Here is a 24,440-nt window from a genome sequence, read left to right as displayed (position 1 = left end):
AACACATATTGACATTCCTTCTTTCCTCCCTGAATACCATTCTTTAAAACACCCCTTTAATTTTGATGGCAGCTTAAAAAACTCTGTGCTTTCAGAAGGGAAGGTTTACAGTACTCAGTGGCTAAGACTCAGCTCACATCGGTGAGAAAAATAGGATAATTTAAAATATTTGCTGAATTTTCTGAAAGCTTGTGTCTTGTCGAAGAGTGAGTAATAGGATGTTCACTTATTTAAAAAAAAAATCTCATGCACGAGCCCAAAATAATCCATTAAGTATTCTCATCTGGAAAAATTAATGTTCACCTGTAGATTCAATATTAAAAAAGTCTGAGCTGTATTTCCTTTGTTGAAAGATTGTGTTTTGATGCACATGAAGAATTTCATTAAAAAGCAATAAATAAGAGACAACCTGGCAGAGAATACTCTAGAGAGCTAAATGGAGTCTCCCGTCTCTGGTCATGGTTCATAGCTGTGAATATAAAGTACTCACAACATGAAGAAGCTCCCTGTGGCAGTTTGCTCAGGACATGAAGATTTAGACTTCACTCCTGGATTAACATTAGGCAGAAGTAATGACTTTCTTCTTCTTCTTTTTTTTTTTTTCTGCTACAGTTATTTTAATAGGAGAGAAAAGAAAATCACAGTCTTGAAAAGCCTTACTGATCTACTTCACTTTATAACAGAAATTTTCTCCAGAGCCTGAATGCCTACCAAGGTGTCTCATAGGTAATGGAGGATCAGTAAGTGTCTGCTGAATTGAATTGAAATTGGCTTTCTGTAAACGGCCATCTTCTAAATTTCTGAAACTGGCTTCCATTCTAAGGTTAAAAAATTTCCCCTTCTCCCATTAGCACAAGTCAGAGAGGGAAAAAGCAATAGAATGTAACCTTGCCATTAAATTAATTTCTTACAGTGAGATGTTAGCTTCACCGTGTCTCAAGGACTTGCTATATACTATTGTCAAATCATTATTTGACAAGTCCTTCCTGTGGTGTTTAGGAGTAGAACTCAATCTGAGAAAATTGTTCCCACAAGGGAGAATAAACCGTTTATCCGACAGATTATCTATGTAGCAATTATTCCCTGCAAGTCCCTGGTGGGGAGGAAAAAGGAAAGGCGTTACAAGGCATAAGGGAAGAACTTTCAGAGATGTATAGCCTAGTTGGGTACAAAATACATAAATAATGCCTTATATTATTTTTGTGATATAAGGTAGTGTGTGAAAACATTTTAGAAATTACGCAGAAAATGAAACCAAGCAGGACCCTGTGGAGCCTTCCCTGGGACAGAACTCTGTGTCCCCCTCCTCGCATTTGTAGACAAGTTTTAGCCTCCTAGGTCTTCCCCAAGTTTGGAAGAGCAAATTTAATCAGAGAAGTGTTTTTAGAGTTCATTTTCTGGGGGACTTTGACCTGTGACATAACTTACCCCTAGTTTTCTAGCAGACAAAATGCAAATCCTTTCTAGAGGAAACCATCTTAAAACCTGTTCAGTTGTCTTTCCTAGATTGCACTGAGGGTTAGAGGGATGCGTGCTGGGGGTAATTTGGTGGGCTTTAATGTACACGAGGGACAACCTGCAGGGGTCAGAGTGGGGAATAATCTTGCAGGCTCCTACAAGCCAAAGCCTGCTAGAAGAATATTCTGAGGATGCAGATTTTCAACATTTAACAGTGGCTCAGGAGTAAGTTTAATGAAGAATAATCGGTGAGGGGATGTTAATATTAGCAGTCTAAAATTAACCATCAGAAGCCAAAGAGTCAAAGAATTGTTGTCAGCTATGTTCAAAGGCAAAATCTAAAATCTACTTCTGTTCTTTGTCTCCCCAAAAGGAATTTACATGACGCTTAGTGGCTTTGTGATTATATAAAGGTCGTTACTTTGCAGTACCACCTTGTACGGGCGGCATTTCTTAGTGTCTTCTTGCCAGGTACTCAGTTTTCCCCACTGAGTGGATAACATGTGCATGGTGTAGACTTTTTGCTATTTGAATGACCAGATCCTGGGAAGAAACACAGATCTAAAATGTTACGAGATTCGGGAAGTCTGGACTAGCGGAGGTTTTCTAGAATGTGAATGCCTTTATTTGTATCGTGCGGCACAGAATATGTAAGGAGGTGAGGGCTCCTGATGGCAAACATCAGAGACCTCAACCCCCGCACTGGCTTCCCTCCTGCCCCACACTGCACACCTCTCCCTCTTGTAATAATAATAATGTGGGTTGGAGCAGAATTGAGGGCAGTTGATGAAGAGTTTGGTACAGGACAGATGCCAACCTTCTGTGACAATGTCCTTCTCCAAGTGTGGCTGGAAACAGAGCTCTGTGGGCATCGTGATATTACTCTGACATCTCTACACTGGCCTCTTCCTTTTCTACACTACCGCGGCCTCAAGGGCTTACAGCGATCGGTGGCTAGATCCGTCTAATTTTCTGTTTCTGCACTTGAGATTCTAGTACTGGCTTTTTAAAAATCACTTGCTGTGAAACTCGAGGGAAATGATTTCACCTTTGCGATCTTCCTGTAAGACATGGAGAATGCTACCCTTCATTAGAGAACTGCCAGTAGGCTCAAATTCTCTGAATGTCATAAAGTTATACAATGGTAGAGAATTATTGTTTAATCTCTCCAACACCTGAAATGGTCTGGAGTGTTTCCACCATGCAGTCTTTTCAACCATGCAGTCTTCTCAATGTGCCTGAGGTTTCTTTGTTGCAATGGAAATTCTTATTGCAGTGATATAAGTTGATCATTCTAGACAGCAGAGCACTAAGATGCTCCTACTTTATAAAATTAGATACTGGGGAAAAAGCATATGCAAGTCTTTCGGCTGCCATCATTCGAGTAGAATAGCAGTTAAATCCCTGATAACAGGGATTCGACCCTACCGTTAGCTTGGTTTCTGTGATATCACTTGCTCTAATGAGCTGAAGAGAGGGAATGCTTACTGTGAAATACATAACAGTTACGAGGCAGGAGTAGATTTTGATGAGATGACATGAGGATATATATCCCTCTTGAGATTAATTCTGAAACCTCATTACTTTGGCCATGAAAAAAACATTTAAAGTCCTTACTCTAAACTGATTAAACATAACATTTTATTCTGCCAGAATTCTTTTGTTCTGCGTTAAACAGGATCCACGGAGAAAAGCGAGTGAGCCCTCCTCTCAGTCTCATCTCGCGGGAGATCACACAGGCTGGCTCTGATGCCCGTTCACAAGTTCCTGGAAAAGCTGGAAATGACAGGGAGGTCCCATGTGTGGCTCTCTGTGATGGCATCGTTAAAAAGCAGCGTTTAATCTCTGCAATCCCCGACTTTAAAATGACTGCCGTTGTGTGAGTCGGAAGACGTGGCGACAGGGCTGAGGAGGTCACGGCGGCAAAGATACAAGGAAGTATCTGAAAAGAATTCTTTAAAAAAATAAAAAAAATCTCTTTGTACAGAACCTTTCCCTTAGTTCATCCTTGGCTCTGTTTTCCCTGAGGGTATTTCTTATCCGGCTCCCTTCCTGGACATAAAACACTTGGTATTGGTATTACCGTAGGGCTTATGGGTTTGGGTGTGTGCTGGAATCCTCCTCGTCCGAGTCTCTGTGGAAACAGAGAAGCACACAAGGGCAGGCAGTTGGAGGAACGATCACTACTCCTCTTTATTCAGTCTTGTCTCCTTCCCCGACCATGCGTGGGGTTGGGTGGGTGGGAAGTCTGGAAGAGAAGGGCTGGTGGAGCTGATGTTTTTCTCATCTTCACATCCCTGACTTCAGAAACCGTTCCACTTCCCTATGAAACCCATCACTCTGAATCAACACTGTTGGTTTGAAGTGGTTTCTGTCCCAGACATTTCTATTTCCAGGATCCCAATCTTCCTCTCCAAATACCCCCACAAATGCCAGGGAACAGGAAACACGGATCACTACTGATCAGCCCCAAATCTAACTTATTTACAATTTAGTGCTCGTAGAGCACACATCGTGACAGACAACCCAGGGGACTCCAGGTGATGTGACCACCCTGTGATGCCCGGTTGTAAACCTGACCTTATGCCGTCTGTTTGGAGTGAGAAAAAAACACTTGAATTCAGGCCGTTAAAACGGGTTTCACGGTTTGGCTCATTTGCTTTAATCTCCCTGATGCCTGATCACCTATAAAATGGAGAAACCTCACGTAAGTAACAGGGCCTTGGGAGGGCTGGTGAGGGCGGAAATGAAGGCTCTTGATAAAACAGTCAAATGTCATATAATAATGAGGTTCTGTCTGGGCCTATGGCCCTTGGGATTTTGAGGATGGTCTTTATGAGTTTGGGGGTGTTCCTTAATGGTCCAGAACAGAGCGCCGGAGCCAAACGGACATGACCCTGCACTTGGTTCTCTGAATCTATGCAAAGTGTTTCCAAGCAGTTTGGCCTCGAAGATTGAGCTGGGGAACCTGAGGCAATGGGGTGCCATTTCCTTTCATCTCAAATATAAAACCAAGCAACGAAGACTACTACTTCACCTTCTACATGGATCTGCCATCTGCCCACCTCTTATCACTAGATTTATTTTGCTTAAATATTTGGCACCTCCAGGTTCAGACCATGGGTTGGAAGAGCATGGGTGATAATGGCTTTGAAGGTTACAAACGCCAGGTGAGGAAGACACCAAGAGGGGAACGATCTGGGGATACAGAGAGGCCAAAAACAGGTGTCACCTTCCATTTCCCTCCAGAAAGAATAAGTAAATAAAATGAAACAAATTAAAAAGAGAACATTTAAAGATACTTGATGATAGGAAGTCACAGGGGTTAAAAAAAATCCTCAAGTCCTTTGTGTTGACAGACTTGTGATTGTGTTGGAATCAACCATTGTCTATCTCTGGGAAATAATCCCATGTTGCCGGGGAATAAAAGTAACCAAAGAATTGTTAAATAGGACAAAAAAGTAAAAAACCAACCAGCCAACCAGCACCTGCGTAATGTATCCAGCAATTAAACAATGATCCTCCTATACTTTTTCAAAAAGGTAAGACGTATCAGAAGTGCTGGTTTTATAAGTCAACAGCAAAGATCATTGTTCCGCCCCTGTCGTCCTTGCTAAGGGTAGGCTCTGTCCACACCTGATGCACTGTGTTCACTGGTGTTTCCAGCAAACAGCCCCGCCCCTGGTCCATCGTCAGCAAATATTTGGTGCATCAAAGTTTCTTTAAATCTTGGAGGTTCTAAAGTTTTTATTTTATTGTTTTTAGGTGGAATAGTGGTCATACCCAGGATGGCTGCAGTCTTCCATGCACTCTACCTCCCCTCCCACCTGTCTTTCCATCCTGCCTTCACACAAGCGCTCCCTCATGGCTCAGCTGGTTCCCCCAGTGGACCCCCTACTCTACTTTCTCCTCAGGCCAATGTGCTCTCTCTGCTGCCACCAGTAGGGTCTTTGTGAAACGTAAATCTGACTGTGAATTCATTAATGCAGAATTTACTGAGTTCCTGTGGGCTGCTAGCCACTGCTCTAGGTTGTGAAGACCCCATCCACAACTTTCCATCACACAGGGAACTGCGTGGGAACCGGCATTCTCTCCTCCTGACTTCCTCATCCATCTCACTTTTGAGCCACACCAGAGTCCTTCCATTTCCTGAGCGCGGTGCGGACTCAACCCCTCTTGACTTTGTTATTCCCCTGGCAGTGAAAACCCTTCCCTACCTCCTTGATCTGAAGCATCCCATTCATCCTGTAACACCCAGCTAAGGGGCTTTTCTGTAAATGCTTCTCTGACCTCTTTTCCTGTCTAACCCGGAGTGAGGGCACCACTGTACGCCGTGTCTCCCCCAGGTGCCACGGCACTTCCAGCCCGTGCTTGTGCATTACATTTGTGTCTTGCACGTGCGTTAATTACATATGCAGCATTGGACTGTAACACGTTCTTTCCTTGGCTGTCTCGCTGGCTGCAGTGCCGGCTTCTAGGGTCAGGCGTTAGTTCTAGCTCACCCTGGCACGCCCAGCACCTAGTGAGGTATGTAACACTCGCTGTTAAAGAAATAGCAATGTCGGCATAACTCATACATCAGATTTCCCTGTGGATCAGCCTCCTGCACCTGCCTCTAAATGTCTGTCGTTTCTCAGGGCCTCACTCCCTTCTCACTCCCCAGCTCCTTCCCGAGGCAACCTCACCTAGTCCCATCACTCCGACATGCCTGTATACTGACGATTCCCCTAAATTGATCTCTGCATCAGTTCTCTCTTACTAGTTCTTGCTCACATATCTGGCTGTATATCTAATTATCTCTTCCTGGGTGTTTCCCAGACATCTCAAATGTAACATCCAACAATGATGTTAATCTTTCCCTCAAATCCATGTCTCCATTTTGTTAGGTGATACTAAAAATGCCCCCCTCCAAGCCAGAAGCCATCCATTACCAAGTCTCATCCATTCTCCTTTTAATACAGATCTTGACTCTTGCTCTCTTCCCTCCACTGCTCCCTGCTCCTCCATCTCTGTCTTGTCTGCTTTCTCAGCCTCCTAACCGGTCTGTTACCATCTTGCTCCCCTTCAAATGGCTCTCCACAAAGCAGGCAAACCAATTTTTAAATAATGCAAATGGCATTCTGTCCCTCTTTGCTTTAAACTCTTCAGTATCTTTCCACTCACAGAAAAGCAAAATTCACAAAATCTTAGCATGACCTGCAAAACCCTGTCCCAACTGGCCTCTGCCCTTCCTCTCCAGGCTCCTCCTGCACCCCCCACCCCTCACTCTTTATGCTTCAGACATCCAGGCTTTACTTTTTGCACTTAATAGCCTAGGATTCTCCCTGCCACATGGAAGCAGATGTGTAATAGAGTTCAAATTCAGATTATCCCAGTTATCAGGGGATGCTGAGATCCCCTGATTAGATTATGACTGACAGTCATCACTCAAACTAAAGAAATTGCTAATTAAGGTACAAGGCAATGCGATACATGTGTAACTGAGCACTACCTAAGGTGGGGAAGGAGTCTGCCAGCCTATTTATTTCAATTAAAATTAGTTGAGTCACTGAGGATCTAGTTTATCTTGGAAAAAAATGAGATCAATTAAGTTATAATGGCTGTTCTAAGACTGATAATTCTTTCTCCTCTGATGCACACTAAAAAAAATTATCACTTTTTTTCCCCCATTTTCTTTCAGAGAGTCTCTTGGCACCTGGATTATTATTGAAAATATATTATCTATTGGAGAACTTTGAATCTACACTTTAATAAACTACAAACCTAATTATATTTGTAAAGCTGCCCCGAGGTCCTTCTCTACATCTCAACAAGGTATTCAACCAACTGAAAGCGAGAGGCAGGACTTCACATTACCAAAACTGTGCTATTCATGAATTCCACAAAAACAATTTATTTTCACATTTATCATCAGTAATAAATAAATCATGCTGTTACCCAGATGCAAAGCACATTTTATGATACATTGCCTTTTTCTTTTCATTGCATTTCTTTTATTACTGGGAGATTTTCCCCAGTGATAAGCCAAGATGATCTTCAAGAAAATGAATTGGAAAAGATAGTAACCTTTAAAATATCATTTCCCTCTACTGTGGAAAAGTTTCATTGCTGCTGTCAGTGTTTTAATAATCCAGGTAGAAAGTGGTTATCGAGAATTGGTAATTTCAAATCTAGCTCAGGGTCAGCAAAACCAAAATGATTTTATTATTTATACAGGCAGTGGAGCATAATGGAAGGGCTTTGGAGGCTGGGTTCAGAAAACCTAAGTTGAATCCCACAGCAATATAAATTTGGGAAGATGACTTCTCTGAGCCTCAGGTTTCTCTGAAGAAGTAGGGTGGTGAGGTTTAGATGATCTTAACTGCCAGTGTCGTGTTAGGCGCATAGCAAGGGTTAAAAATTGCAGTTCAGTGAATTGTAATGATGGAACGCTCTCTGCCCTCTCCTGCTCTTATGTGCAGCAGCAAATGCCAGGCTGCCTTTTGTGTTCATAGCATTGTACAATTGCAATGGATATGGTGACTTGATGCCATTAGCTTCCCAGAGCATGTGGGTTTTCTGGGAAGGCTGGGTTTATTTTGTCACGTTTCACTTTGAGAGTTTAGTGATCTTGGCATGAGTACTATTGCCAGTCATCTGAATTAACATGCTTTGGTTGCTGCAGAATTCTGGAACCACAGTGGACCTACACAGCTTCCACATAATATAATCCCATCCTAAAGCGAGAGAGCTTTTTGTATAGCGGTATGATTCCTAACCATTCTAGGGAGCAAACACTAGTTCATTCTTTTACTTAGTAATTTATTCAAGACTTCATTCAGGTACCACACGCCACACACTGTTCTAAGCAAAGAGGAAACAGCAATGGTCAAAAATTTAAAAAACTCTCTGACCTCTGTCAGTGAGGAAATACTCAGACATAATAAGTAAGTAAACCATCCAGTCTGCAAGATGGTGAGAACCACTCTGGGGAGCAGGAGGCAGGGGAGCTTTAGAGAGAGTGCCAGAGGAGGGGCTGCAAATTTTAAATATGGTGGTCAAGGCAGGTGTAAGTGAGGAGGTGACACTTGAGTGAAGACGTGATGGAGATTAATGAGAAAGCCATGTGGACCCCTGTGGGAGGAATGCTCCAGGCAAAGCAAGGCCAAATGCACAGGCTGAGACGTGAGAGGGTGCTTGGTGATGAATGAATAATGAGGAGCCCAGTGTGACTGGAAGGAGTGAGCCAGGGGGAACAGAAGGAGGCATCAGATAGGCAGGTTCTTGACGGCCATTGGAAGGACTTTGGCTTTTAATCTGAAGCAGAGGGGAAGTGACCAGAGGGTTTTAAGCAGAGGAATGGTATGATCTGAGCTGAGCAAAGGGATTTCTTTAAAAGTTATCCTTTTCAGGTTGCAGGAAGCACCTTACTCCTATGGTTTCTGCAGCCTACCTTAGGGGCTCGCCCCCCTAACTGGACCCCTCAAAGCTCAAGCATCCAATGAGCCCTTTGGGACCCACGGGAACTTCACATCACCATGACCCATCCCAACATGAAGACTCCTCTATTACAGCATAAGAGAATCTGGGGTAAAACTACAAGAGTTTTTAGCTACAATAATTTTATAGCACAGGGAATACATTCTAAACATTTCTGAGACATGGGAAATCTGAAACAGAGCAAGTGAGGGTAGAGAGAAAAAACACCAACTGCCTGTATCCCCTCCTCCCCAGCCCCTAGCAACCACCATTCTACTTCTTATCTCTACGAATCTGACTGCACTAGGAGTTTCATTTAAGAAGAATCATACAAAGTCTGTCTTTTTGTGCCTGGCTTATTTTACTTCAGCAAAATGCCTTCAAGTTTCATCCATTTTGTAGCATGTGCCAGAATTTCATTCCTTTTTAGGGCTGAATAATATTCCATTGTGTGGATATACTCAAACCCTTTTAACTTCTACTCCTTCAGCATAGCATCACCATCTTGAACATTCCTCCATCCTTTTGGGTCACTACAACTTTCTCAGGCAATGATTTTGAGGAGGGACTTGGAGGAGGCAGGTAGTTGCGGCCAGGGGGCCAAAGGATTTCCGCTCTCCCCTCTGACAGGAGGGAAGTTCAGGGTGGCTGGCACAATAGAGAAGTTTCGAGTTAAAGATGAGCATGTGAGAAAATGATCTCTTGGTGGCTTCTATGTCTTCTTGGAGTATGAGGGGGAAGTTCATCTACAAAAATGCAGGAGGTGACTAGAAACCAACAACTTCCTGGGGCAGTCCATCCCAATTCTATCTCCATCTTGGGTATTGGCACTAATCTCTTGATTTTGTGGAACAAAGTTATAACTGGTGATGTTACTCTAAAAAAATGAGATCCCAGACTACACAGTTATTCTAAAGGAGTGAACATTTACTCCTGCATCTAATGACTTATTGCTTATTTGGTCCTTAAGATAAAGTATTTTGTTGTGTTATTTTAATGTGTGTCTCAAGGGGACACAAGGCTCTGCAGTGAGCACGTTGGGAAGTTATTGGATGTCAGTAACACAGAGGCACATCTCTCCTCTCCTCCACTTATCCTCAGAAGGAATCAGTTTCCTGACAACTCTCAATTAGAGCTGAGTTACCCTGAGGTGAGAAGAACAGGCAGCAGGAGAATGATGGGAGGAAAGAGAACTTGTGCAGTCAGACGGCTCTCCCCTGAGAAGGGGGCTAGTGAGGCTGGTGGCCACTGCTGGTGACAAAGCTTCCCCTTAGACCTCTCCAGACAGAGCAGTTGCAGCTCCCTATTACCTGCCCTTCCTATGAAAAGTTCTCTATTCGGAACCTGAAAAATAAAACCCAGTATATACACTGCACTGCCTCAGAGAAAAAAAGCTCTAAATCTCAAGGCAAATATAAAACAGAGATGAAATAATAATTGAAAACCAGTGAAGATCATTTTTCAGTTACAACATGTAGGCACAGTTGATTTGGTTAAGCCTGGGTAGTATAACACTCAGCCTATTATTAGCCAGTTGTAAGAGCCATCCAGCTAGCCTCTTTGAACTGCTGGATGTAGGTACAGTCTTTATAAATGACATGGAAAGCCTCCAACATAATGTTGTGGGCTATTCAGCAATACATTAGTTAAGACTCACTGTCTAGGTAGAAACACAGATTATGAGATGCAAGTAATGGACTCCCCTTTCAAAATAAGGAAGAAGAAAAGGCCTTTACAGGAAGAATGCTGGGTTGTCCTATAGAATTTAAGGAAAGGTTGAGCAGCCAAGACTTGGCTAGAACAGAAACCAGGGCTCCTTTAAAGTTCTCATTCCAGAAGTTCACAGACTACAACTGATGGTCCTACTGTTGACGGAATTCAGTTCCTAAGTTGGCATGTTCCCAGTTCACACAGTCAGAGGAAATGAAGGCTGCCACACATCACTCCACATTCCAAGGTCAGAGAGTCTGATTCAGTGGTTTCAAGTCAGATGTCAACCCTGGCCTCCCCTAACGTTTGATGGGCCTGGGTTAAGAGGGTAAAGGAGACCCCTCCCATCCCAAATCTGTAAATATTAAAAGTCATACATCAAGATGATAAGAGGATAAAATGTTTTCTCCTCTTCCCTCGACAGGCATACCTTCCCAACAGCCTGGAGGTCCAGGTTCAAATGTACAATTCTAAGATGCCGTGGGGTGCCGTGCCCACCCACAGCAGCACAGAGAGAGTTGACCCCTAGCCTGCTGCCTTCTCCTACTCCTGCCTCACGGGTACCCCAGTCTGCAGAGCCACGCTCCACGTGCAGCCTACACAAATACATGCCCTTCCTACCACTTGGGTGTTGGGCTGGCAAAACTTATGCAGGCCCTAGAGGTGGGATGGAGGCAGTTTGAGCATGAATTCCAGGGTCCTGGATTCCCAAAACAGTCAATGGAAAGGGTACACTTTGAGTAGGATGAGGGTGCAGTTGGATGAGGTCCAGAGCATGACACCCAGTGGAGGGGTCCCTCTCAGCTGGGAATTAAGATGTAACACCAGCTGTCATATCAGGAGATACTATGACTCTGGTTGTAGTTGGGTAACTATGGACGCATCCTGTCACATGTTAAAAAACAGAAAAGGAGCCTTACACTCAACGACTTGGCGTATTGCACACTAAACCCCAAATCACATAGGTCCCACCCAGCAAGCGGGAAAACAGAAAGAAAATGATCATAGTAACACAATACATCCTAAGCAACTTATCTCCTTACTTCTGAAGTAAAAACTGCTTGTTCTTCTGCCAAAAAAGCTCAGCAAAGGTTTCACTTTTAAAGGTCAAACAGACTATCAGTGCCATTTTTGTGGCTTTGTTTTACAAGATTTTTATTTCTTCTCAGGGAAACTAAACAAAACCAGATACCACAACACCTGAAAACAATTCCGGTTAAAAGTGTGCCAAGCTTTTATTCCATTACTTTCTCTTCTGGATTCCTTAATAGGCAAGTCTGTGTACAGCTGAGATCTTCAGGACTGTACATGACTGATTCTCTGTATGCAGTTGTAACTTCCTATTTTCTGCCCTCAATTTCCACTGCTGACATTGAATAGCATGACACCAGCAGGATGAAAAAAATGACATAGGAACAGATCTCTCAAGAAACAGTCAGGATAAATATCTCCAACTATGGAGACTGGAAAAATGGAAAATACAGTTTGTAGAAAACTATTTTGAAAATATTTTTATAATTATAAATGAATTTTCAAATTAATCACGTACACCGTGGTTTCTCATTGCCTAAACAACAAAGTCCAAATTTATTGAGATTTTCACCTTTCTGGTTTTCTTGCTTCTTTATAGCCTCTCGTTTTTTCTTTCCAAAGCTGTTTTCACATGCACCATTCTTCTTGTTCTAGAACTTCCAGTGGGGCTCTGTTTGCTAAAGCAGTAATCTTTGCTAAAGCAGTAATCCTCAAGCGTGCAGGCAATAAAGTTTGAATATGAGCTTTAGAATCCAAAAAACTTGGGTCTGAGTTCCAGTTCTGCCACTGACAAGCTGTGTAATTCTGGACATGTTACTTAACCTTTCTAGCCTCCAGTTTCCTCATCTTTAAAATGAAAATAACAGTGCCTATCATATTGGGCTGTGGTAGATATTAGAAGAATTAATACAGATAAACTCTTCTGGCAGTACCTGGCAAGTGCTAAACCTCCCATAAGTCATTAATGAAATATACGTGTCCTCTTAGAGTTTGTTGCCCTCACCCATCCCTACAGGCTCATCTCTTCCTGTTCCCAGTCTTATAACTTGCATTTCAGAACTACTGAACTACTCAGAGTTCTGTGAATATCCTATACTGGTTTGTTTTTTTTTTTTTTGTTTTTTGTTTTTTTTTTTTTGGCTCATGGCTTCCTTTGCTTATAAGTTTAATTAGGTCCCATTTGTGTATTTTTGCTTTTATTTCTATTGACACGGTGCTATTCTGCACATACAGAAAGCTCTGCAATATTTCAGTTCAGCTGGCACTGATCATGCACAATTTTTTTACATATTTACATATTATTAAAATCATCCTCTTTGAAGAGCTTTAGAATGCAAACTTAAGTTATTATCAACTTAAGATAGAATGTTATCAACAAAAGTTTTATTTTTATGTAAGCCTCATAGTAACTGCAAGTAAAAACCTAGAGTAGGCACACAAGGCAAAGAGAAAGAACATAAGCCTCTACCACTACAGAAAGTGGTCACAGAAGAAGACAGCAAGAGAAGAAGAAAGGAACAGATGAAGGACAAAGCAGCCAGGAAACAATGAACAAAATGGCAGCAAGTATATACCTGCCAATAACTACTTTAAACGTAAGTAGACTAAACTCTCCAATCAAAAGAAATAAAGGGGCTGAATGGATAAAACAACAAGGCCCATTTATATGCTGCCTACAAGAGACTCACTTCAGTATAGGGACGCACACAGACTAAAAGTGGGGGATAGGAAAAGATGCTCCATGGAAATGGAAACAAACAGAAATCTGGGAGAGCTATACCTATGTCGGACAAAACAGACTTCAAGACAAAACTGTAATAAGAGACAGAAAAAGTCATTACATTTTGATAAAGGGTCACTCTAGCATGAGGCTATAACATTTGTAAATTTTTTCACTCAACATAGAGGCACCTAAATATATAAAATAAATAGTAACAGACCTACAGGGAGAAACAGACAGCAACACCACAGCAGCAGGGGCTTTATACTCCACTTTCACCAATGAAAAGATCACCCAGACAGAAAATCAGTAAGGAAACACTGCCCTTGAGTAACACGTTAGACCACATGGACTTAAACAGACATATACAGAGTATTTCATCCAAAAGCAACAAAATACAATTTCTTTCTCAAGTGAACATCACTCTCCAGGGCAGATCATATGTTAGGGTACAAAACAAGTTTGAACAAATTTAAGACTGAAATTATATAAAGCCTCTTTTCCAACCACAATGATATGAGACTAGAAATCAATTTAAAAAAAATTGGAAAGTTAACAAATATATGGAGATTAAACAACATGTTATGGAACAACCAATGGCTCAAAGAAAAAAAATCAAAAGAAGAATCAAAAAGCACATCGAGACAAATGAAAATGGAAATACAACATAGCAAAATTTGCAAGATGCAGCAAAAGCAGTTATAAGAGGGAAATTCATACATGTAATGTCTACAGCAAGAAACAAGAAAAATCTCAACCTAACTTTACAACACAAGGAACTAAAAAAAGAACAAATAAAGCCCAAAGTTATTAGAAGGAAAGAAATAACAAAGAATGGAAATAAATACAACAAACTAGGAAGATAATAAAAAGATCAATAAAATTAAGAGCTGTTGTTTTTGAAAAAATAAACAAAATTGGAACACCTTTAGCTAGACTCACAAATTAAAAAAAAAAATAGAAGACTCAAAGTCAGAAACTAAAGAGGAGACATTTTAACTGATTCCACATAAATATAAAGGATCATAAGAGACTATTATGAACAATTAGATGCTGACAAATTGGACAACCTAGAAACGGATAAACTTCTAGAAACAAACCACATATTGAGACTGAATCATTAAGAAAAAGAAAATCTGAACAGATTGATTACTAGCAAGGAGATGGAATCAGTAATCAAACACCTCCCAACAAACAAAAGTCCAGGATCAGATGGCTTTACTGGTGAATTCTATCAAACATTTAAAGAATAATTAATTCCAATTCGTCTAAAACTCTTACAAAAACAGAAGAGGAGGGAATACTTCCAAACTCATTTCATGAGGCCAGCATTACTCTGATACCAAGACCAGACAAAGATGCCACAAGAAGAGAAAATTAGAGGCCAACAAAGATGCAAAATTCCTCAACCAAATATTAACAAAATAAATTCAATAATACATTAAAAGGATCATACACCATGATGAAGTGGGATTTATTCCAAAGATGCAAGGATGGTTTATGATCCACACATCAGTGTGATATACCACATGAATGTGCTAATGTGATATCCACATCATCCTCATCAAAATAAGACTAAAAATTGTAAGGTCATCTCAATAGACGCAGGAAGAGCATCTGACAAAATTCAACATCCATTATGATACAAAGCTCTCAACAAAGCAGGTATAGAGGGACTGTATCTCAACACAGTAAAAGCCGTATATGACAAGCCCACAGCTGCCCTCATACTCAATGGTAAAATACTTTTCCTCTAAGATCAGGAAAAAGACTGGGATGCTCACTCTTGCCACTTTGATTTAACGTAATATTGGAAATCCTAGACAGATCAATTAAGCAAGAAAAAGATATAAAAGAAATACAAGTGGGAAATGAAGAAGTAAACTGTTACTATTTACAGATAACATGATATTAAAGCTGTTGGAACTAATAAAATTCAGTAAAGTTGCAGGATACAAAATCAATACACAAAATTTATTGTGTTTCCATACACTAACAACAGACTGTCAGAAAGAGTTTAGTAAACAATCCCATTTACAATTGCATCAAAAAGAATAAAATACCTAGGAATAAATTTAATCAAGGGGGCGAAAGATCTGTACACAGAAAACTGTAAGGCATTGATGAATGAACTCAGACACAAATAAATGTAAAGATATCCCATGCTTATAGATTGAAACAATAAATAATTAAGTGTCCATGCTACCCAAAGCAATCTACAGATTCAATGCAACCCCTATCAAAATTCCAACGGCATTTTCCACAGAACTATAAAAAAACCTAAAATTTGTGTGTTGCACTAGACAAAACAATCTTGAGAGAGAAAAACAAAGCTGGAGGCATCTTACCATGCATATATTGTCAATTAATTTACGACAGAGGAGCCAAAAATATATAATAGGGAAAGGATAATCACTTCAATAAATGGTGTTGGGAAAACTGGACAGCCACATGCAAAAGAATGAAGCTAGACCACTGCCTTACACCACACACAAAAACAAACTCAAAATGGATTGAAGACTTCAATATAAGATCTGAAACTGTAAAACTCCTAAAAGAAAACATAAGTGATAAGTTCCTTGACATTGGTCTTGGCAATGATTTTTGGACTTGACACCAAAAGCAAAGGCAACAAAAGTAAAAAATAAACAAGTGGGACTATATCAAGCTAAAAAGCTTTGGCACAGCAAAGGAAACCATGAACCAAATGAAAAGGCAACTGATCAAATGAGAGAAAATATTTACGAATCATATATCTGTTGGGAGATTCATGTCTAAAATAAATAAAGAAGAATATAACTCAACAGCAGAAAAACAGTTAAGTTAACAATGAGTAGAGGATCTGCATAGACATTTTCTCAAAGAAGACACGCAGTTGGCCAACAGGTACATGAAATGGTCCTGAACACCACTAATCATCAAGGAAATGTACATCAAAACCACAATGACAGATCACCTCATATCTGTTAGGATGTTTATTATAAAAAAAATAAGAAATAAGTTTTGGTGAGGATGTAGGGAAAAGAGAACCCATGTACATTATTGGCAGGAATGTAAATTTGTATAGATACTTTGGAAAACAGTACAGAGTTTCTTCAAAAAATTAAAAATAGGATGGCCATATAAGCCAGCAATTCTACTACTGGGTATTTATCCAAAGGAAAAGAAAACACTAACTCAAAAAGATAAAAGCACTCACATGTTCATTGCAGCACTATATACAATAGCCAACATGTAGAAGCAACCTAAGTGTCCATTGATGGATGAATGGATAAAGAAAATACACACATACACAATAGAATATTACTGAGTCAGAAAAAAGATCTTGCCATTTGTGACATCGATGGACCTTGAGGGCAATATGCTAAATAAATTAGGTTAGACAAGTTAGACAGATAAGGACAAAAAGTGTATGGTCTCATGTGTATGTGGAATCTAACCCCCGCAAACAAACAAGCTCATAGATACTGAGAACAGATTAATTGTTGCCAGAGGTAGGGGTTTGGGGTGGGTGAAATGGGTGAAGGTAGTCAAAAGAGACAAACTTCCAATTTTAAAATAAGTAAGTCACAGTGATGTAATGTATAGCATGGTGACCATAGTTAATAATATTGTATTGAATATTTGAAAGTTGCTAAGAGAGTAGATCTAAAAAGTTCTTATCACAAGAAAAAAATTCATAACTGTGTGGTAATGGATGTTAACTAGACTTATTATGGGCATATTTCACAGTATATTCACATAGCCAATCATTACATTAAACACCTGAAACTAATATAACGTTATATGTCAATTGTATTGCAATAAAAAAAGCACCTCCCTTGAACTAAAAAAAAAAAATTCATCTCCACTACATACATAAACACAAAATCATGTATGTTTTACCATCTTTGTTCTTTTTATAACCCAAGTTGATGGTGCCAGGGGTATCTTCAGTTTTATTTTGGAGGAAAAACAGTATTTTTCTATACGTTGATGTGAGTTCTTATTCTGATCGATGTTTACAGTTCCTGTGGATCCCAGACCTGTTTTTTAAAATGCACTCTCATGTGGTCAGCCTTGAAAAGCTCAGTCTTGCTCCTAGCGCACGATAGTGTCCTCCAGCTCATAACAGGCACTCATTAAATATTTTGGGGGGGATTAAAATCAGCCTGCACATTTATCTTTCATTCATTTGTAAACTTGGTACCTTCCCCCTGATCCTGGGCTCTGACAGCTTTTTGTCTTCCTTGTTAGGCAACCCTACTTCGATACCGCAGCTCACTTGGCAAGAGATGCTCTTCACAAAGGCCCTTCTCAGGGGCATCACGTTGCTGCGCACATCTGTGTAAAACTCGCAGAGTCACAGCATTTTGACTTCTTAATATCAGCTAGTGTTTCATAGGGTTTATTGGTGATGCTAATTGAAATGATTAAGAATTAGGCTGAGATGCCTGAAGTGTAAAAATATATGAAACAAGATTGAATACTGCTCTCTCCTTATATATCTTCATTCTGGTCTCATACTTTTTACTTACATATATAAATAAAATATACAAATATATTTATATAAAAAACATATATATATATATATGTATGTGGCACCAGCTCTGCCAGTCAACTAAAGGATATGATGTCCTTGAATCTGAAACCCACCAGTGCGTGGTTTGCTGCAGAAACAGGAGGCTTTGGAAAAAGCTTTTACTTTGCTAGTGGTGAGAAAACCATTTGACATCAGATCGTCTTCATGCAGGCTTGACTGTTATCTTGATTTTCTTCTGCAGTAGTCTTCAAACATTTTTTGTTCAATTATACACTAAAAATTTTGAAGAACTAGCTCATCACAGGTTTTAAAGCTGTTGTCAAATATTTTCATAAGTTTAAATAGCTACAGTGGATATAGTTCTGGTGTATTATAAATATGGACATTTTTAAAATACATCACATTTTAAGATGTATCTAAAGGAATCCAAGAATCATTTAACAGTGGGATATTTTATATCCTTTTTCTCTTTGAACTCATATCTTCATTCCAATTCTAGTGCAAAATGTTCTGTTACCGGCAAGTTGTCTAGACCACCCTTTCATATTTCTGTGCAACCCAAAGCAGTTCATTTGCCCTTTTTTTTTTTTTTAAATTTCACTAAATAGTATCACTTTCTATCTAGGTCCTCACGCTTGTTACCTAGAAGTCATCCTTTCTTTTATCTTTCTCACTCATCCTATCCATCATCAAGCCCTTTTTACTCTACCTCCAGCATCAAGTCAAATCCATGCAAGGCTCCCCAGCACCCCAGGGGTCTCCCGGAATTCCTGAACAGCGGTTTGTCAGGGAGCTGCGGCCCAACAGGAAAATACAGAGGCAAAAGCCAGAGAAATTTCTATTTTATTTAAAAAGTGTCATAGTTAAAGTGCTATTAACCTAGGTACCAACCAGTCTGAAGTCCTTCTCGGAACCCAGTCATGATGCTTTATTGTAAGTCCCATAAATTGATGTTCTGCTTTTAACATTGATGAAATGAGAAATCAGAGTCTTCTCTGAACAAATATGCCCTAAGTACCTTGCTTGCTTTAAACTTATAGGAATGCTTTAGGCACTACAAAGGAATGTATTATTTTACTGTTTTTTTTTTTTTAAATCAAGTTTTTATGTAACAAAGTGAGTTTCAAAAGTTGTGGATGACAGCGACTTGGGAGCTATAGCAAACGCTGCAGTAAGGAACACTGCAACTAGATGTGATTTGCAGGTTTAGGGTAATCAAATGTAGCCCAGAGAGAAATACAAAAAGATGAACTGTGGAAAAGGAAGAAGGAGACAGCAACTTCTGCTCAATAAAAGCATCAGGGATATGATGCCAGGGCTGAGTTCTCTGGTCTTGTTTTTCTTATATCGTCCCTCCTCTCTTACTCTATCTGGCAGCATTAAAACCCGATTCTGAAGGGACGAAATAAAGGATGTTCAAATTTGCTTACTCTAGGATAGAAAACAGTTCATTTAAAATTTGGATTCGAATGTTCAAGGCTGCATTATTTTTATTTTGTAATGTCTTTCAATGGCTTTGTTACTTTTATCCTCAGAAAACAGTAACACTGTAGCGCTCACATGGAATGCAGTGGACTTAATTCAGCAAAATTAATTTAACAGAGGTGTATTAAATGCCTCCTGTGCAGCAGGCACTATTTGAGGCATTGGGGGTCTGGTGTTGATCAAAGACACTAGGTGGAGGCAGAAGACACAAATGTCTTTCTCCTCAAGGAATCTGACTTTAGCTAAAGTCTTCTGAATAAGGATAGAGACTGTATGACTGATTCTCTTCACGGGTTTACTGACCCTTTAAAACTTTCAAAGGTGCAGCCACACTGATACTGGCTCTAGGTGCTTTCCCACCAGAGTCTACCCCATCGCTGGGTTGGTTGCCCTCCTCACTCCTGCTGGGACCTTCCATTCAGCACAACAGAGGGGATGCCTGCCTGCAGTTCTGGGAGCTCTGCTGGCGACATGCACCTGCTGGAGGTACCTTTGCCCCCTTTTTCTACTCATCCCATCATCCCTCACAATTTAAATTCTAGTTAAATTCTTCTAATTCAGTTCTCACCACCCTGGTAGCTTGGTCATCTCACCCCTCCCCTATTCCATCAAAACTCACTCTGACCCACTCATTTTCAGTGCAGAGGATCTAACTTTCTAATTCACTCAGCACTTCTGCGGGACCCTTCTCTCCGGCATTCAGGGGCAACCTATTTTGTGTGTGCAGTAAGAATCTAGTGTTATTTGACTTGAGAGACGTTTGTGGGGTTTAGGGAGGGGGGCTTTGTGCAAACCCTCAGATCACACCACCGGTGCCTCACCTGCTTATAACCCTAATGCTGCAGGGCATCTTTGCTCTGAAACCCATTTGCTCCTTTGGCAGGGATCAAGGTATTGGTCACTTTAAGATCATCAAAATCTTATTTCCCTGCTAAAAGCCACATTCTTAAATTGCAGTGCTTTCAAGTAGGTGTGAACATTCTACTTCTATGTCAATGGTATGATTAGCTGAGTTTTTTTTTTTTTTTTTTTTTGGCTTTTTGCTTTTTAACAGGGTTACAGGAGTGTTTGCAGAGGGGACGTGAGAACACGTATTATTATTTAGTCTGCACAGTGGGGGTTCTTTTGGACAGTTCATAAATACAGAGGGGTGGCAGCGCCTTTACTTCCCACCAACAGAGTCTGCATTTATCAGGGTTAGCACTCATTCAAATAAGGTTGAAAAGAAATCAGATCTCATTTACTAAAATACCAAGTTCAGGCAAGTCTACATCTTTTTTTAAACCTCTAGTCTTAATTACTCTCTGTGGCTGTTTGGACATGTCAGATATTATTTTATTTTTTAAGCTGATGGCAGCAACTTCAGTAACTTCAAAAGATGTCAGACTGCTCTGCTGTGGGAAGAGGGTTACTGCACTGCCACTTAGCTTTCAACTTGGACACTCAGCCACGTTATAAAACTTTTATAGATTAATTGCACAGAAATAACCAGCATCAGTTATAATAGGTTCATTTGAATTCTTTTCCTTAGACAGGCTTTTACACGCCTAGTGGACACGCCTTGGGAGCACTGAACTTGAGCAACAGAAATAGTAAAAGAAGGAAGTTTGCGTTACCTGAAGAGGTATAGTACATCATGAACTCTCTTCTTTCATAAAAGTGTGTTGTTCAAAATGCATCTAGTATAAAAGCCTTTGAATGCTGAAATCCTCACTTATAACTATTATTAATATTATATCTGCAGATTTTTGACATTCCAATTTTAGCAACAACTTCTCCCCAATACCTGGGAAAATGTGTATGACGTCTATCTATATTTATATCTACCTCCATTCAGCAGGACCACTGTATGGAGCCGGACTGCACAACTCCATGGGCACCATTCTCACTGATCTGTTAATGCTGGTTCCTTCCCAGGAGTTGTGTAGGACACAATCTTCACAGTTTTACATGGAAGGCCTGGGATCTGCCAGTACAATTCCTGGCTTGCCCTGGGAGATACTATTTCTCCATTCAGAATGTTTGGGAAGTGATGAAGACTTTGCTACCCATAAGTTATTAATGAATGTGCTTATTACTGTTCAGTGGCAGCTGCTTCACTCTTTCACACACATTCCTGTTGAAGTCCATCTCTTTCTTCACTCTCAAAGCACCATTTTATCTTGCTGCTAGTGAAGGGGAAGTCCGGGGGTCTGGGATTGGAACTGGACTGCATTTTATACTCTACTGGTACAGTGTACTTGGAACAGTAGGTGCCAAGTAGGCTTTTGTAAGTTATCCTGGAAAATAACTCTCGTTAACAACACTGGATGTATGTAGAAGCATAAAAAAACCAACTCACAAATAAATGTTTGGAGCACAGTCTGGACCTCAACACGTGTGTGTATATATATATGATGCATACATGATACACATCCATATGTATGTGTACATACATATGTGTATCTGTGCATCTATGTTATTGTGACTTACTGCCTTTGCTCCACTAGAGAAATAACCAAATGCCCAGGGAGGTAAATATCTAGGCAAGAATATATAGAAAAAGATAAATCTTGACTATTTTACACAACATACAAAAATTAATTCCATGTGCATTTTTAGCTCTAAATAAAAAAAAACAGTAAAGATTTTGAAAAAATAAAGTATCTTCAAATCCTCAGGGTAGGCAAAGATTTATTAAAAGAAATAAACAAAGTGCCAAACCTAAAAAAACCTGATAAATGAGACTACATTAAAATGAAGAAATTCTGTTCATCAAAAGACACCACAGAACAGAAGAGGAAATTTACAGCTTGTTATAAATTATTATTACAGTTATACTACATGTATCCAATAAGACCACATATCCAAAATACATAAAGGACTCGTATAACTCAACAAGAAGCGGTAATCCAGAGAAATATGAGCAAAGGATTTGAATAGCCGCTTTATGAAAGAAGACATCCAAAATGGCCAAGAAACATACAAAATGGCATGTCATCAATCATCAGAGTCATGCAAGCTAAAACTCAGTGCAATACTACCACACATTCACTGGAATGGCTCAAATGAAAGGCAAATTATATCAAGAATTAGCAAAGTTGGGCAACAGCTAGAATACTTGTGGACGCAAGTGTAAATTGTTGCAACTGCTTGGGAAAACTGTTTATAGTAGTATTTACTAAAGCTACCTAATGACTCAGCAGTTCCTATCATGTCCCCAACAGAAATACAGCCATATGGTCAGCAGAAGACACACACAGGAACATTTATAGCAGTGATATGTGTTATAGCCCCAAACTAGAAATAACCCAAGGTCTATAAGCCGTAGAATGGGTATATTATGGTATGAAAATAAATGAACCACGACTACAGTGCACAAACATGGACACCTCTCCTGAACACAACGTTGAGTGAAAGAAAATCAGATGTGAACAGTATGATTTCATTATTATAAAGTTCAGACAGGTAAAACTAAACTATAACTTAAAAGTTAGGGTGCTGATTATCCTTGCAGGGAGGTGCAGGGACAACGAGGACCGCAAGGGAACTTGTAAGTGCCGGAAACATTCTGTGTCTTGGTCTGCTTATCAGTTATGTGGGTCTGGTCACTTTCTGAACAGTCATTCAACTGAACATGTATGGTTTGTGCACTTCTTTTTTTAATGTGTTATACTTCTATGTTATGCCAATAAAAAATTCACATTAAAAAAATAGCTTTAAACATTCCAAGAACTAAAAGCTTTTTATGTGTATTCTATCCATGAGAGCTTATTGATTTAACAGTCCTTGGTCTTACCCAGCTTTTTACAGAAAGGACATTTTTGCTCAGATCAAACATATGCCTCTGTGTTAAAAACTTTATTTAATATTTGGAAGAGAAAATACTCTTGACACAAAATGCTTCTAGGCATCTGTTTTGAATGGATTTTAATGCCTCTGAAAGTCTTTTTATTGATAATGTGCTAAGCTAAACATTTTCAGTTTCATATCATTGACTTGAATCTGCGTACTGGGCTTTTTACTACTAAAAGATCAACAAATGCTTATGTTAATCGGTTTAATATTTGGGATGCCAGAGTGGAAATCTCTTTGTCTGCATAAAGTAATCAAACTGCAAAATACCCATGGGTATCCATAGCTGTCATGATTTCGATGTATAGGAAGCCACAATCAAGAACGGCTTAGCCAAAACACCCTCACCAAATTAATCTGCATGCTGCTGAGTTTTAGTTTGTTCCTGTGTAGATGGCTGCCTACCACATGCAGGGCATTTCCTCACATAGCTCAATCTATTGTTAGGCTTAGATCCAAGGATGTTAGGACTTAATTGTCTCATTTCCTCTGTAAGTGATGTGGCATGTTACTACTTGTCTACAATTGTTGATGGTGATCATAACACAGACTTGGAGGTGGGAGTGCGAAGGATTAAAGCACTGTTTTTGATAGTCAAGGAGGAGAAGACATGCATATAAAACTAACTTGCATGCAGACTGGACTTAAAGCTATTCATTGTCCTTTACTAAAGATTAGTATTAAAACACATTTTCCCCAGGATTCCCATCTTTATGTCACGCTAAACAGAGGAGTAGATGAGATGAGAGTTGAGAATGCCATCTGTTCCCACCCAAACCAAGTGCAATTTAACAAACATTTGAGTGCTTGCTACTTTCAAGGCAATTAAGTAACCATACAAGCTTTTCACACGACTAAACACATGACAGAGACACATACAAAGAAACATCTATCATCAGTACACAACACACACACATATACATACATAGAATCATCTATCATCAAAGAAATCATTTGGATATAGATTCTTCTTATGCAGGTCTGTTTTTAACAATTGTATATACAGATATCACCCATCTTCCTACTTTTAGTCCTGTAACTTTACCTGTCAGATATTTCCACTCTGAATATTCCCCAGTTACCTTAAAAGGAACATGTCTAGAATTCAACCCTTTACCTCCACCTCTAGCTGGCTTTCCTATTTTAGCAATCAGATATACCATCAATCTTTTAGTTACCAAGGTCTTGCTTAACCCAGGGTCACAAAGATTTTTTTCCCTA

General features: G+C 39.8%; 1 protein-coding gene and 1 long non-coding RNA gene across 2 annotated transcripts in view; one reads left to right on the top strand and one right to left on the bottom strand.

Moving 5' to 3' along the window:
- Positions 1–3,565, top strand: part of LOC116660420 — a 135,968-nt gene extending 132,403 nt beyond the window's left edge. The window contains exon 3 of the long non-coding RNA XR_004315922.1: positions 3,137–3,565. This is a non-coding gene — a long non-coding RNA (uncharacterized LOC116660420). The remainder of the gene's footprint in view (positions 1–3,136) is intronic.
- The window catches only part of CPA6 (carboxypeptidase A6), a 181,359-nt gene that overhangs the window by 116,949 nt on the left and 39,970 nt on the right, over positions 1–24,440 (bottom strand). The gene's annotated exons all lie outside the window — the stretch shown is intronic.

The sequence above is a fragment of the Camelus ferus genome, chromosome 29 (assembly GCF_009834535.1).
Source record: "Camelus ferus isolate YT-003-E chromosome 29, BCGSAC_Cfer_1.0, whole genome shotgun sequence".
NCBI classification, from domain to species: domain Eukaryota; kingdom Metazoa; phylum Chordata; class Mammalia; order Artiodactyla; family Camelidae; genus Camelus; species Camelus ferus.
Note: the sequence above shows the minus strand (reverse complement) of the source record. Positions and strands in the feature narration are given on the sequence as shown.